The following is a 15,290-nucleotide window of genomic DNA, read 5'->3' as shown; positions in this document are numbered from 1 at the left end:
TGAGTGTGTGTCTATAATTATTCACTGCCTATTGACTAGATATTCTGGTTAAAAGGTCATGGTTGGCTTTTTTTTAAGGTAATCTACCGGTTAAGGTAGGTTTTTGGATGGAAACAACTACCAAACTAATATTTTATTACTCCTAACAAAACACAAAATCCATCATCCTACTCTATATCAGGTCCCTCTTTATCTCTGAGTACTTTCTTCCTCCCTTCATCCCGTCCATCATCCCTATCCTGTTCCTTCCCTTTCCTCTTTTGACTAACATTCTACCCTCTATCACAGTCTTCAACATCCCACTGCCGGTCAACACCCCCTTCATCCACTTTTCCTGCCTCCATAGGATTGCTCCCAACAAACCCTTCTCTTCCCCTACCATGCCAAGTACTTCCTCATTTGTTTTCTTCTCTGTCCATTTCACCTTCTCCATTCTTCTCCACACCCGCATTTCAAAAGCTTCCAATCTACGCCTATCCTCCTGCTACAATGACCACGTTTCCGCACCGTACATAGCTACGCTCCATATCAAAGTTTTTACGAGTCTTTTCTTTACATCCTTACTCAACGTCCCCGTCATCAACTCCCTCCTCCTTGTGAAAGCCTCTTTGCCTAGCGCAATTCTTCTCCTTACGTCCCTACTTCTTTGACCGTGTTGGTCCAAAACACTACCGAGATACGTCAACTGTTCTACCTGCTCTAGTTTTTGCCCTCCTATTTTAATGTTTAGCTTAGCCTTTTTTTATAGAAAATCGCATTACCTTTGTTTTATTAATATTGATTCTCATCCCATACCTGTCGCACTGAATTCGCAATCCACTCGGCAATGCTTGCAGCCCGTTGGCTGACTGACAAACTAAAGCTTGGTCATCAGCAAACCTAACTGATTTTACGAATTCCCCGCCCACTTTCATTCCTACCTCGAGTTGTTCCCATGCCTCTTTGATCATTTCCTCTGCATACAGGTTGAACAGCAACGGTGATAATGGGCAACCCTGCTTTACACCCCTTCCTAACACTGCCCATCCTGACTCCCCGTTTCCCACCCGCACCCGAGCAGTCTGAGACATGTAAAGGTTGCGGATTAGCCTCCTTTCCCTCCAATCTATTCCTATTTTCTGCAGAATACTCATTAGTTTTTCCCAATTTACTCTATCAAACGCTTTTTCGAAATCTAAGAAACAGGCAAATACCTCCTGGTTGTGTTCTATATTCCTCTCGATTAATAATCTCATTACTGCAATGGCATCAGGCATACCTCTCCCCTTCCTAAACCCAAACTGATCATCCCCTAAGTAATCATTTGCCCTACTCTCTATCCTTTTGTTTATGATCCTGAGAACAACTTTAGCTGCGTGGGATATCAAACTAATTGTCCTATAGTCCTCACAATACGTGGCCTTTACCTTTTTCGGAAAAGGAACTAAAACTGATCTCACAAAGTCTTCCGGCCAGATTCCCTCCACATAAATACTACGGATCAGCCCATATAGCCTCTTCCTCCCACATTTTCCTAAGCATTATAAAAGTTCCACACGAACATTATCAACCCCCACGGCCTTATTTAGTTTCATCTCCCTTAATGCCCTTTCTATCTCATTGTCTAGTATGCCTGGACCAAAGCTGTCTTCCTCTACGTCATTTTCTTTTTCAATGTCTAACTTTGTTGGTCTGAGTTCTTGACTATAAAGTTCTTCTATATACTCCTTCCATCTCTCTTGGATCTTTCCTGCGTCAACTATTACCTTACCCGCCTTATCTCTAACTGTTAGCATAGATCTCTCGTTCTTACTTCCCGATAAATATTTAACTTTGCTGAACAGCGCACCGATTTCACCCTTCCTCTGCAGACTTTCCATATCCTCGCACTGCGTCTTCCACCATGCGTCTTTTGCCTTATTTGTTGCCCGCCTCAATTTATTGTTCAATTCTTTGTACTTCATTTTGCCTAATTCTGTATTTATATTCTTCCATTTTCGCCGCTAATCCATCTTTGTAATCATCTCATCCGTGATCCATGGTTTCCTAGTCCTTTTAGCGTTAACGATTCCAATAGTTTCTTTTGCTGCTTTAGACAACCCTTTCTCGATCATTTCCCATTTTTCTTCGATAGTACTAAGCCCTTTACCATCCTCCATGATTTTCTCTACCGCCTGTTTGTATTCCTTCCTTTTCAACCCATTTAATGCTTCTACATTCCATTTTCTAACTCGCCGCCCCTGCCTTATCTTTTTGAAACGTACGCTACATTTCATAACAACTACATTGTGGTCTGAGTCCGCATCCGCTCCCGGGAAGCTGTGCGAATTTGTGACACTGTTCCTAAACCTGTGTCTAACCAGGATGTAATCTAGCTGATATCTTCCTGAGTCACCTGGCATTTTCCATGTATACCTGCGTCTTTTGTGGTGTCTAAACCAAGTGTTGGTGATGACTAACCCCTGTCTCCTGCAGAACTCAACTGCTTTCTCCCCGCGGTCATTCCTCGTGCCTAAACCGTAGTCCCCCACCTCATCACCATCTCTTCCTTCGCCTACCGTCGCATTCCAATCCCCCATCACTATCAAATGTTTCCCTGCAGGAACACACGCGATCGTGTCCTCTAACTGATCGTTTATCCTATCGACTTCTTCTTCCTTATGATTGCCCGGTGGCATGTATACCTGAATAATAACTATGTTCGTCGGTTCTGCTTTTATCTCCACTAGTAGTATTCTATCCGTTACCTGCTCTATGTTGACTACGCTTCTTCCTACCTCTTCATTTAATACTATGGCAACCCCTCGTTGGCTCTCGTCCCCACCGCTGTATATTATTCTATACTTATCACTCCAGTAATCCCCGCTATCTTTCCATCTCACCTCGCATAGACCTAAAAGATCTATATTTCCCCTTTCCATCTCTCGCTTAAAATTCTCCAATTTCCCTGTCCTCATCATTGTCCTAACATTCCACGTTCCTATTCTAACTAATTTGGTCTTCTTCTCCTGCGTCTTCTGTCCTGCTGCTGCTGGTTTTCCCTTGCAAGGGTTTCGTGGGATTCCGACCGCGGAAGCCTTGCCTCCCCCGCTGCCGGGCACGACACACGGCCGATTGGGCCGAGCCTCGTGGTTGCTAGGGCTCAAAATATCTCTATTGTCCATCATATTTTTCTTGGGAATGATAATTGAGGTGGTTTCCCGTTGCCTTCCTCAATAGTGTTTTTAACATGACACCATCACTTACTGGCCGCCCCACTGGGGTCAGACGCCATTGCAGCCGCCTCACTGAGGAACAGACGCTGCGTGGACTACCTTTCGTCTGGCTCCTAACCTTCAACCTATCTGGCATGGGTGACCCTACCAGGAGCAATTTTTATTGCTCCCGCCAGCATAGCTCTAGGGGTCATCGGAACGCACAAGCCCTTCCACCACGTCAAGGTTGTAGTCGGGGAGGGATGTATTTAAGTACTATTTTCAAAACTGTAAATTTTGTATACATTCGTAAAAATTCTGACAGAAATGGCAACATCTTACGACCGCTATAAATCAAAATATCTCAGAGCAAATTCAATAGAATATCAAACCGAAGCAGCCTTCAGCTCCAAGTGCCACCTTTGAATGAATTCGAATATTTAAGTGTTCCCGCGAGATCTAATTCGGTGGGGAACCTCGGTGGGGTTTATTATTGATTGGAGAGAATATCTAAATCCACCCAATTATAGATATCAAAATATTTTATTGAGATAAGCGGGAAAAAGGGGTTTGCAGAAATTATCAATTGCCACGTGCTAACATAAATATGAAGTAAAGTAAGAGACATAAGCATGAAAGAGTTAACCAAGTATTAAGTCATTTGTATCTTCAGTGCGACGCTGAAATGCGAACCCTTATTCAACGAGTCCAGACTCGATCGTTTTTTTCATTTAATTAACTTTTGTTCATTATTGCAAATACTTTTATATTGTGAATTAATGAAAAAATAATTGATTGATGCGCAGGAATTTGGTCATCTATGTTTCTAGGTCAAAAAAACGGGTAATTGGATGAAGACGTCTTTTATTTTGACAAAAACATGACATTTCCTAAAAATGAATAAAGATAAAAAATACCAAACTCCTGTAAGTATTGTAAACATGGGAAAAAAGTAAACCTACAGAAATCAATCTGCAGGTTGATAATTTTTTGCGGCCCTAGAAAATGCAACAAATAAAAATTTCTATTTTTCCGCGTTGTAGCATTCAGCTTGTTCATATTCACTGTGCATACTGGTGGATAATTAAGCTAATGAATAAATTACGAACATTTTGAAAAAAAATAGTGCAATGGACTTTTAATACTATTGATCCTTATTCAAGCTTATAATTGAGGATTTTTTCGGTATTCCTGATGTCTGATCTGATATCTTTACCGTGATATCCGTGATTGTGAGGACACAGCAGCTTCATCAGATGACTTTAATGCTATGCAAAGCTGGTGCCACATTTGGCATATAGTATATAATTAAACTTAAAAAAGTACGTCGTGATGGACTTCTGGAAAACGAGCAATTCCCCCCCGAACGCCTACTGATTAGGGAACACCGAAATGGAATGTGTACACTCATTTAAATACTTAGGGGTTTTACCCTCACTCACGATCTCTCCCGAAAAAACACATTCGGGGAATATGTGGAAAAGCTTACAAAAAATTAGGATTTACTAGAAGAGTACTAGATAAGTGTGATGAAAATTTAAAGAGAAATGTTATCTGTCGCTGGTTAGGCCTCATTTAGTTTATGCTGCATGTATATGGGATCCTCATTATTAAGTTTTATTAATTGCCAAATGTGATCGTTGAAGCGTAGAGGAGCTAGTTTTGTAAAACGTTATGATAAACCTAGTAGCGTATCCAAAAATTAGGCTGGGAATCACTCACGGAGGGAAGGATAAATTACAGCTTGAAGCTCTTGCATAAATTGGAAGGGCGTGCCTAAAGCAGTGATATTGAAAATATATTATTAGCACCATTGTGCTACGGTAGGAGAGATCATGTCAATAAAATTAGAGAGATAAATTTAAGCGGTAAATGTAGAAGAGATAAATTTAAGAGATCAGTTTTCCACGAACGATAAGGGATCAGAACAACATTGTTTGACCGCGGTGGGGTCATTTTCGGGTAAAAATTAATTTGGTGTGTTTTCACACCCTGTCATACATCCTAGCAGTGGCTTACAGGGTACGTAAATAAAAAGAAACTTTACCAGAATGTTGATTGTCTTTGCCCTAAAATTTTTCTTCAGTAGATGGACTTAAAAAGAATCGCAGGTTCACATGTTCTTCTTTCCCCCTAAGCATCCAGACCCGTTCCCTACATTTCACTCTACTATTTTCTAGTGTTAAAATTGCGGAATCATTAACTCAAGTGGGCTTTAACGTGCCTAACAAAGTAAACCAAAGCTATGGCTCTTCGAGAATGATCACGGGAGGTACAAAATTTTCCACACGGCATCATTACATATTTTAAGTATGAATATCTTTCAGATCACCTGCAGTGCATTTATTGAAGGCTTATTGGTTCGCAGCAGTCTCTCTTCGTTTGCCGCAAAGCTGGAAAATTTCCCAACATCGCGGTAATATTTGGTGATCTTAAAATGTACGAGGGTCATCCGGAAAGTAGTACCCGTTCGTGAAATAAAGACACAAAAGTAAATATTAACAGACATAAAAAATTTTATTTGAAAGAGGATACTTTAAACTACTTCTCAACATAATCTCCAAGCAAATTAAGGCATTTGTCATAACGTGTGACAAGTTTCTGTATTCCTGCTGCATAGTCCTTCGCCGCCAGCTCATTGAGATACGCGAGGGACCCATCTTGCACAAATTTTTGCATAATGCAGATGGTGTTTAACAATTTCATGAACAATTGTTCGAGAAACATTGGGAAAATGCTCACAGATGTCATCAATTGTGACGCGCCGATCGTTCCTCACGAATTCGTCAACTGAGCTCACCAGTTGGTCTGTAATGACAGACGGTCTCTCCGAACGCTCATCGTCGTGTGTGTTCCCCCTCCCCATGTTGAAGTTGCGACACCACCGCCGAACAGACGACTCGTCCATTACATTGTCTCCATACACCTCCTTTAATTGGCGATGAATATCACATGGGCGAACGTTTCTTGCATTGAGGAATTTAATCACTGCCCTCACTTCACAACTGGCGGCGTTCTCAATTTTTTTAAACATTGTAAACAATCACAGAAACAACACAGGCAATGCTAGCGTCACGCAACTTGGCTCAGAGAAGGCAGACAAGCCACTGAAGCTATCTGACCTCGTCCAGCGGCTACTCGCGTCGTCAGCACTTCATGCGGCACGAACGGGTACTACTTTCCGGATGACCCTCGTAATTCAGTCATTGGTCCTTCAAATGCCGCCGATTGTCTTCCTCGACTTTATTTCTGTAGGCCAACGTACAATATATAAATATTCACAGCTTACGCCTCAACTTAAGTACGAGTCCTCTATCCACAATCTGATGGAAGCACTTGTAAGTTTGAAATATAGCCTCCATTCAACGCTAAATTTATCTCAATGCGCCTAATTATAGACTAGCAGTTCGGTTAATCTTTGATTTTATTTAGACATCAAGTGTTCCTGTCAGATAGTTCGACTTAAAATTCCTGGTGAAAGGATTGAAGAAAAAGAGCAGTGCGAGTAACTGACATATAACCCATACAGCATTGATAGGGCAAACGTTGAAAACGAAATGATGGTACACAGTTATCAGGGCGAATGCTTGATGCACGCACACACAATAAATAATCTGTGTGCAGTTAAGTCGAAGAGTAAACAGCTTGAGGTTATCTCAAAAACTTCACGCTGAACGTTCCCATAGGAGAGTAATTTGCCATTCCTTTTAGTCAATACTGCGCCAATCGCAGTCAGGCCTATCGCGTACGAAAGGATGCAATTCGTGGGGAGGCATTACTACTCCGTTGATGATGGGCAAATATCGAAGGTCACCCCTAAAATCCGCATCTATGCATATGCGTATGAGGGCGGTAGTTTTCGGATGGACGGAAAGGGAGGAGGCCACTAGGTTGACCCTCAACCCAGAGTTTGTTGTCAGGGGGCTGTTTGCGCTCACGCCCACGAGATTACCCCCGCCGGTGATGGACTTTTTAGTTTAGAACCAATTTTTACTCGAAGTTATCAGGTCGCGGTTTCCAACAAAGGAGGCGTAGGGCAGACAGGCGGGTAAACACGCTGCTGATTACTAGTAAAGTCCCAACTCAATGCCGATCGTCAGCCGTTCAACACCAAATGTCTAGTAAATTGAGTTCCACGTAAACGAAAACATTACCTACGGTTCCATCGCTGGCATTCCCCCAGGCCAGTGGTCATTACTGTACTAATCGCAAAGGAAAGTCAAACCTTGCGATTCAGCGAGCAAAATAGTCATCATGTTTTGTAAGAAAACAAAAGTTTTGATCTTGATTGACCTAATTTGGACCTAGTTTTCAAAGAGAGAACGCCATGTCCCGAAGGTAAATTTACCCAGCGGTCACATTAAGAAGACCAATACTCGATTTGAATGAGGCCTTACATGATAAAGGCAATGTTCATAAAGTTTGAAGCAGAGAATTTATTAATACAACAGATATACATGTATTTATCCCAGAAAAGATCTTCCTCAGTACTCTGTAGTAAACTAAAAGATGGTCGAGGCATTACTCTCCTCAATCACCAAATATGTGCGTTTCAATTATTAAAAAGAAAGAAACCGCATAATACAAAGTACCCCTTAGGTATTAAAAATACGATATTACCTAGGTTAAGATATTATAAGAAACATGTTGCCTATTTATCACATACCTACTCTTTCACCTAGGGTAATCATGAAAAAACAACAATCTATTAGTAATTATGAATAGATGCCATTGATTAGATTGGAATAGTATTTTGATAAGAATGCCACAAATTAGAGACGCTTAATAGGATCAGTAAAGTTTAATAATTATTATCGCAGTTAGCGAAATTCAGGGCACATACAAGAATAAGTTTCTAGTAATATCCAGAGACATTGGACAAATTTAAAGTTTACAAAGAAAGCATCGCATGCGGAATAAAATCAACAGCAACATAAATGAAGAAACACATGACAATTGATAAGAAAAAATCCAGTCTAATGTGCAAAAAATATTACATGGTTATGAAGGCATATACAACCAAACAGTTTCATTCATCATGACTTACGTAATACGGTAATATTTATACAATTTTAATCAGTGATTGGGGGCCTAGAACACACATGAGTAAAGAGAGCGAAGTACGCGGGAAATGTATACAAATTTAATACATAGAAGGCTACACTCTACAGTGTACAGGGTTCGTATAGCTGGAGTGAAAAGGGTTATCAATACTTAAAATGGCATCGATTATTGTTCCAGAACGCCATGCCATCCTGTTCCTCCGCTTAAACATTCATCGCCAATACAGTGAGACATGCGATGATGGGGCGATTATGCATGCGAAAAAATACGTTCGTGGGCGCGAGAGTTCAAAGGAGGCCGAACATGGTGTGGCATCGAAACCAAGAAGCCTCGATAACGACACATCAACAGTTTTCCAGCGACCAAAGAAACCCCTAGGAAGCGTTCCTGGCGACCAGTAAAGTTTTAACTTCATTTCTTTTGTGGTTGATCAGGAAAATATTTTGATATCTTAAAACTTGAACACACCTCGTTCAAATTCATTAAAGTTTCATAAAACACACGCAATCGTCAACTGCTTGCGAGCATGTGCAATATACGTCTGTATTAAATGGATACATGCTTCAAAAATTGTCTTTTGTTCAAAAAGAGGATACATTGGGATGTATTACGTACATAGTCGTACATGGATTCTAAGCATAAAACTTACGTAAACCTATTTTATTTACTCCTGATCCTTCGTCAATATTCAAGTGCCTTTTTTTAATATAATTAATTTTATCTATTATATATGTGTGAAGATACATACACACACACACATGAGTATATATACATACATATATATACGAGGGTGTTCTGAAAAGTTTCCGACCTAACAAAAGTACAAGACATTTTTTCTGAAATTTTCTGAGGCCGGAAACTTTTCAGACCACTCTCGTAAGTATATCAAGCACTGATAAATACATAGCTGCAGTTCATAGATATTCATGTATAGCTTAAGCTCTCTGATCAGTTCTCTCAGGTTCACATGATACCATTAAAGATGGAATGGCTGTTTTGATATGGCAGCATCTACATCTACTTAATACCTGTATCTTACCTACCTTAATGTACCTGATATTTTTGCAATGTTCAATTTTGTTCCGACTTGTAAATTAAATGTTTTCAATATGTCTAAAGAGACTTCGATTTCTTACCATAATGATTTATGATTGTTTGGGAAAGAATGAGTGATTGTATCTATATGTACTGGAATCTATCTTCCTTATTTTATCTTTGTGGTCTGATCTACCTAAGTAGTGTGGGGCCATTATAATTCCTTTAGTGTCATCATTAAACTCGTTTGTTCTGAACCTTTCTAAAAGTCTAAGTCTTGCTTGTAATCTTCATATTTCACGTGTATCCCAGCCTAAATCCCTTAAAAGACCTGTCACACTTGTGTTCTCATCATAACAATTTTTAACGAATCTGGCGGATTTTCTCTGGACTTTATCTAATTCTTTTTGCCAAATTTTCTCCCAAGGATCCCAAATACACGCGGCATATTCCAAATGAGGTCTAACTAGAGCAAAATAACACCTCTTTTAAACTTTCTCTTAACATTACCCCATCACCTGTTTAATGAAGCCGAGTTTCTTTAAATCGGATCCGCATATTGTTCTTATATGTGCTCCACATGAAAGGCGTGGTGTTAGAACTACTTCTCAAATATTTCACTTGATTGGCCGTAGTTAGTACTGAACCCTCTATTTCGTAGTTTATATCCTGTTCGTCGCTTCCTTTGCTCCAAAATTTCAAAACTGCGTATTTATCTATATTAAGTGTTTATCCCCAATTCTTGCACCATTCCTATTTTGTGTCTAGACCTCTAGAGAGTAGCTTGCGATATAGTTGACTCTTTATCTCCCTGTATACCACCGTGTAGTCAGCAAATAACCTCAGCATGAACATTATAATCTAAAACTACAAGAAGCCTCCATTTAGGGCTTGCATATTGCAATATCAAATTATATTTCTTCCGAATTATTTTTATTTTCAACTCCACCGCAATAAGAGGCCATTTTTATGATAGAAAACTTCGAGTTAAAATAACTATTGGCTCACGTAAATCGCTGGGTTTTATACTCGCAAAGTGTGGATATTTTGAAAATATCGAAGCTTCTACATGCATTGCTGCTAAATATACTGTACTATATATAATGAGTATTCTGCAGAAAATAGGAATAGATTGGAGGGAAAGGAGGCTAATCCGCAACCTGTACATGTCTCAGACTGCTCAGGTGCGAGTGGGGAACGGGGAGTCCGGATGGGTAGTGTTAGGAAGAGGTGTAAGGCAGGGTTGCCCATTATCATCATTGCTGTTCAACCTGTATGCAGAGGAAATGATTAAAGAGGCATGGGAAGAACTGGAGGTAGAAATGAAAGTGGGCGGGGAATTCGTAAAATCAGTTAGGTTTCTGATGACCAAGCTTTAGTTGGTCAGTCAGCCAAGGGGTTGCAAGCATTGCTGAGTGTATTGGAAATTCAGTGCGACAGGTATGGGATGAGAATCAATATTAATAAAACAAAGGTTATGCGATTTTCTAGAAAGAAAAAGGCTAAGCTAAACATTAAAATAGGAGGGCAAAAACTAGAGCAGGTAGAACAGTTTACGTATCTCGGTAGTGTTTTGGACCAACACGATCAAAGTAGTAGGGACGTAAGGAGAAGAATTGCGCTAGGCAAAGAGGCTTTCACAAGGAGGAGGGAGTTGATGACGGGGACGTTGAGTAAGGATGTAAAGAAAAGACTCGTAAAAACTTTGATATGGAGCGTAGCTATGTACGGTGCGGAAACGTGGTCATTGTAGCAGGAGGATAGACGTAGATTGGAAGCTTTTGAAATGTGGGTGTGGAGAAGAATGGAGAAGGTGAAATGGACAGAGAAGAAAACAAATGAGGAAGTACTTGGCATGGTAGGGGAAGAGAAGGGTTTGTTGGGAGCAATCCTATGGAGGCAGGAAAAGTGGATGAAGGGGGTATTGACCGGCAGCGGGATGTTGAAGACTGTAATAGAGGGGAGAATGTTAGGCAAACGAGGAAAGGGAAGGAACAAGATAGGGATGTTGGACGGGATGAAAGGGGGAAGAAAGTACTCAGAGATGAAGAGGGACCTGATATAGAGTAGGGTGATGGATTTTGTGTTTTGTTAGGAGTAATAAAATATTTGTTTGGTAGTTGTGTCCATCCGAAAACCTACCTTAACCGGTAGATTACCTTAAAAAAAATGGACTAGAGATAAGGAAAACTACCACTATAAATATAGGCCTTCTTTATTCGAGAAAACTAAGTTCATACACTCACTTTTTTTGCAACCGAAACTCCAGACTACGTGCATTAAAGGTAGATGGCAATAGGTCATGGGGTTATTGGTAATTGGGATTATTTCGATATATTTCCTTTCGTAGTTGAATTCAAATACCATATTGAATACCAATATGTGGCTAAATATCGATAATGCCATTTTTTTCGATGAAAGTTACATTATTTTTTCATGTTTGGTTGGTATTAATACGTAGTCCAAATATCTTGAACATGCCACCAGTCATTAGTGGGATACCATTAATTGATGGAGAGGGATTATATTTCATCGGATGATTCGGTTCATATATACGTAAGGATAAAATAACTAATTGGTATTAACTATAAGTCCGTTGTTATAAAAACAGTTTAAGGATTTCTATGTCATTTTTTACTGATTGTTCTTCCCTCATGTGATGCATGTGTTGGGGCCATAATACACGCTTATAAGATCAATTTCCCTTGAAGTGGATGGTACTTAATAACTATGCATAATGTAAATCATAAATTACAAGGATTATTCAAACTCGGGGAGCAATTCTGTTACAGTTCATGTTCTACAAAATACATTTGTGACAAAGAGCTCAGGTTTCATTGACCCCATTTTCATTCGAACTTGTTATGGAAATAATTAGCATGATCAAATGTTTTCTTTATGTCAATAAATAAAGCATCTCTTTCCTCGTGATGATCTAAGGTTTCTTAAATGATGATCATAACATAAGCGACATCATTTCCAGGTGAAATTATATTTGGGTGAGCATATAAAATCACTTTTTGAAGGAGTGAATTCTCGTTCGTACGGTTTCGTCAAATATATTGGAAAGAGCAGTAACTATAAATATTGACGTGTAGCAGCTTCGATGGCACTTGGCCCTTCTTAATGCATGGGAGTGTTACGCGTTTATTTTAGAATATCAGGGACATAGTATTGTAATATCATGTTCAGGAACAGCACCAAATTTGGCAGTTCATTGAACAAGCATATCCATTATTAGGACAAATGTAGACATGCCGTTATTATCTAGGATTAAGTTATCGATTTCATCCCTTTGAATGTTTCCATTATTTTACCAGGCTCAGATGAATAACATGATTTCACATTCGACGCTGAGGGGGAATAAAAATGCTTTGTTGCTGCCTTAAGGTTCTGCGCACTTGCATGTTAAGTTTTCTAGGAATTAGCTACTTTATCAGTAAATAATAAGTACTAATTAAAGTCATTTTCTGCATTATGATGTTCTTGCCACACTCAGTTGTTTTATAACATGGAAATCATTCAGGAGGATTTCTGGGTTATCCGATTTTTACCTATGATGCGAGGGCTGTTAAATACTCTGAGTAGCCTTTTATTCACGTAATTTATCTGGGAAATTTTGATTTGAAGTTCCGCCAGCTTATCACGCAGCGTACAAGGTTGTCCCAAAGGTAGCATGACTAATACTTCTATTTCCTCGGAAAGAAGGACGGACGGGCGGCGGTTTCTCAGGCTCGGTTCGAGGGAGGGGAGTCTCAGGAAATGCTAAAGGCCAATGGCAGTTGACTCCAAGCCTTTGTGGAGTGCGGAAGGTTTGTTTACCAAACCTCTCTAACGCCACCTCGTTACGCTCCGTCATGAACCAGTTATTGGAACAGCGCTATGAAATCAAAGTTTACGTTAAATAGGGCAAAACCGGGAAAGGGGACTCATGGCATACTCATGAGAGCTTATGATGATTACGCTACGGGTAGATCAAGTGTTTTTGTGTGACAGTTTTTTCAGGAGGGTTGATAATATGTTGAAGACAACGAACATTCCGGATGCCCTTCGATCTCAAAAAGTGACGAAAATCTTGCAAGAGTGTACGTTTTGTTGGAAGGGGATCGCGGATTAAGGTTTTGCATGGTTTCTGATGAACTTGGAAACCCTAACATCGATGTGCATCGACTTTTGACCGAAAATATGAGCAGAAATTGGTGCCACGAGTGCTTTCGGACGAACAAAATGAAACCCGCACGCAGATCAGCTAAGGGCTGATCGACCATGTGAGTGAGGGTCCATATTTTTTGTGATAATACCCCAACAGACTTCTTCCTCTTCCCCCAACTCAAATCAGTGTTGAAAGGACGTCACCACGCGTCGGTGAAAGCGTTACAGCAGTCCGTGACGACAGAGTTTAATATCATTCCAAGGGCCCCCTTCCAGAAGGCGTACGAGGCGTGTAAAAGCCGCTGAAAGCGGTGTGTGAACGCACAAGGGTGTCACTTCAAAGACTTTTGAGTGAATGTATCAATCCTGGTAATAATGTTTTTTTATTGACTCAGTACTACTGATTTTGGGATAGATCTTGTATACAAGATACAGCAATTTCCATTCATCTGGCTCTGGTGCTGTGACAGCCGTCGCAAATTAAGCATGTTCGCCTACATCAGCGGTGGAGATAACACACGACGTGAAATACAAATACATCCTGTGTTGCCCTGAAAGTTTGCTTTAAACTGAACGAAGTGAAATTTTGCTTTTAGCCGAAAAGTCCGTCTCCCTCTTCTTCCTTATAACACAGCTAGAAAATGGTTTTAGGCGTTTAAAGGAGAGCGAACTTTTCAGTGGAAGGTGGACCCGGAATTCCTGTTCAATTTTGTATCTTATTGTTAGTGAACTGTTTTGCGTATGCTTCTCTTTAGAAAGTAAGCATTAGCATCGCTGCCGCCATTTTATTCGATAAATCATCGGCGTCACAGCCTCCAAATCAATTTTTGAGATCTGATTTCGTAAACTATGACAATTTAGAGAGTGGAAATACAAAATTATCAGATTAAATCACAATACCTATAATTTACAACCTGAGGAATTTTTCTCAAGTCACAAAAATTCGTATAGGTGACGAAGGAGAGAAGACCGTACCCAAAGATGAGATCGCGAGAGCATCTCTTTGAAATATTTACGACTAGTACATCTGTTACAAGTAAGGCTTCCTACACGAATCCGCTGTCTTTACACTGTTCAATACCTCGGGCCAACTTATGCCAAAAGCCTTTTTATACGAATTTCTTGTATTAGCTTCTAAGCAATAGAATTTCTTGCATCACGTTCTTAAAAGCTTGAATTCCTTGCATACATCAAAGGATCAGATATTTTACTCATGGCTGAATAATTTTAAAGCCTTCCTTGTAATATATGATATTCATCAAATATCAAATGCTATATTTCATACCAATATTTTAGGTTATTCTTTTGTAATGTGTTATAGCATACGCTCAAAGTGTACGTTGATTTCCCTGGTGAGATTGAACATTGTATATATGTGCCTGCTCAATTGGTAATTCCCAGAGAAGATAAATATTTATTCTATCCTAGTCTACTAACAATATTCTTTTTACTTTATGAAAAAATAGACAGAATAATATAATGTGGATGGACTGGTTAATCTTTTTAGTTTATCTATTTCTTTATCTACTATCTATTTACTATATCGAATTTTGCATCTCCGGTGCACACATGTTTCATTCCATGTGTCCCACATGTTCTTGCATTTTATTTACCTCAAATGTTCTGGCTCAGAATACCATTGGGGGAAATACGGCACCCGGGAGTTCAAATTTTAAGAGTTTGCTCGGTTAATTCCGTGAGTCTTTCTTTAACAGGGGAATCTCATTAAGTTTCCACTTATAAAGGAGTCTTATAAAATTTAATCATAGCATTTTCGAATTGCAGTTCGAAAAACAATAAGTATATGGGGATACATATCTTGAGGACGGTCTATAGTCATTTTAAAATTTATAATCCCAGAGCATA

The sequence above is a fragment of the Hetaerina americana genome, unplaced genomic scaffold (assembly GCF_022747635.1).
Source record: "Hetaerina americana unplaced genomic scaffold, ioHetAmer1.1.p SCAF_2, whole genome shotgun sequence".
Lineage (NCBI taxonomy): Eukaryota > Metazoa > Arthropoda > Insecta > Odonata > Calopterygidae > Hetaerina > Hetaerina americana.
Note: the sequence above shows the minus strand (reverse complement) of the source record.